This window comes from Montipora foliosa, chromosome 12, assembly GCF_036669935.1.
Source record: "Montipora foliosa isolate CH-2021 chromosome 12, ASM3666993v2, whole genome shotgun sequence".
Classification (NCBI taxonomy): domain Eukaryota; kingdom Metazoa; phylum Cnidaria; class Anthozoa; order Scleractinia; family Acroporidae; genus Montipora; species Montipora foliosa.
In genome coordinates, this window is record NC_090880.1 from 22,175,983 (window position 1) to 22,177,719 (window position 1,737).

The window sequence follows — 1,737 nt, forward strand, 5'->3', positions numbered from 1 at the left end:
GTTCTCGTGAACAGTAAAACGTAGTCTGCAAAATCTCGCGGGAGGCCTTGTCTGCCTTTGATGAATCGTCGTAGGGCCTGCAGTAGGGCTTGAAGACTTTGTTATCTTGCTCCAGTCCTGAATTCCGAGTGGTGGGGGATTGACTGAAAACGGCTCTCGTTCATATCTTGTGTGTCGGTTTTCTCCAGTTATGCTCGATGTGATCCGAATGGGGCACAACTTTGAACATCGATGAGTTGCGCGTAACAGTTTTAGTGTCCGTCGCTTGCTGGTAATCATCGATCCTTGTTTCTCTTAAAACTACAAGAGGGCACTCGGACTTAAACGGGGTTTACTGCAGCTTGTTGGCCTCTGGGTTGATCTTGACTAAAAAACTGTATCTCCCAGATTGTTATTGCTTTCTCTCACACCTTAGCTTTTGGTCCGCATACGCCGTTATCTTCTTTTTCGCTTCTGCGTCTCTCTGCGAGGCAGGTTCTTCCTGGAGTCTCACACAAACAATGTTTGTTGCGCGCGGACTGGTGGCGTCACCTTCCGGCCAGGTGGTTGGTTGAGCTTCCTCTGGTTAAGTATGCTTCGCATGGTGCAGATGCCAGTAGTCGAGTGACGGTGTCGGCCCCCGATACTGCCGCAGAAAATCCTGTTGAGGCTCTTGTTTCCAGTTCTTATGCTCGATGGTCGTGGTTCTCACGCATTTTTCTAGTGTTCATCCATGAAACGTTGTTGCCTCGCCATTTGCCATGGGCCAGAGAGGCGTGATCTTGCGGTGTTGACAAGCCTGACAATGCTCAGCAAAATTCTTGAGCTCTACACCGTTGAAAGGGGGTCCGCTTGTCGTCTCTTTGGCACTCAGGAATCCATGTCTTACGAAAATAGCGTCGAGCTTCGGGATTGTGGATACTGGCGGAAGTGGAAAGTGACAATTTCCACTTCCGGGAAACGGCTGTATTCGTCGATGCACAACCATGAGATAGTCCTCCAGAAGGAAGTGGTCCTAGGAAGTCCATCGCGAGTTCTTTCCACGGAGCGGTTGTAGTGGTGTGTGTCCATCCGTAGAGGTTTCGAATGTCGCTCGTGACTCTGGCCAAGTTAGTTGCTGTCTTGACACTGGTAGACAGCTGTCGACTTTTCCTTTACCATTCGTGTCCACACTGGGAAACCAGACTTTCTCTCTCGAATGAGCTGTTTTGTCTTTACGATTCTTGGTGTCCAACATGCGCCAGGTCTACAGCTCCGGTTCTCAGCGTGTAGGGAATACGATACCTATTTCCCCGCAATATTGTTACCTTGTATTAGACCAATAGTTGCGGCCTTCACTTTCTTGTACTTCGTGTACTTCGGGAATCCGTCCACAGGTCCGGTTTCAATGGCAGGGATAAGCGCATCGGGAGCGAAAAGAGTCTTTCGCCGTCTCCAACTTGATTTCTTGCATTTTTTCATCGCTTTTGGTACAGGCTTGGGGGCAGATGTAGTAACATAGTATTCCGCGATTGTTGCGTGCTCACACATTCTGCAGGTTATTGGGTGTAGAAATGCATGCAAGTACGGCCGGGTTTCAGCGCCGTTTCAGGCGTCGGGAGATAGATGAGCTGACAGTTCTAGGGCATTAGTCTTAACTTCCATCTATCGATGCAGTGCTGAAGTTGGTTTGTGACTGTTGAAGATCCACAGAGCGGCTTGTGATCTGTGGCGATGGTGAACGCTGACCAATAGCAGGTAAAGGTTGAAAATGTTCAG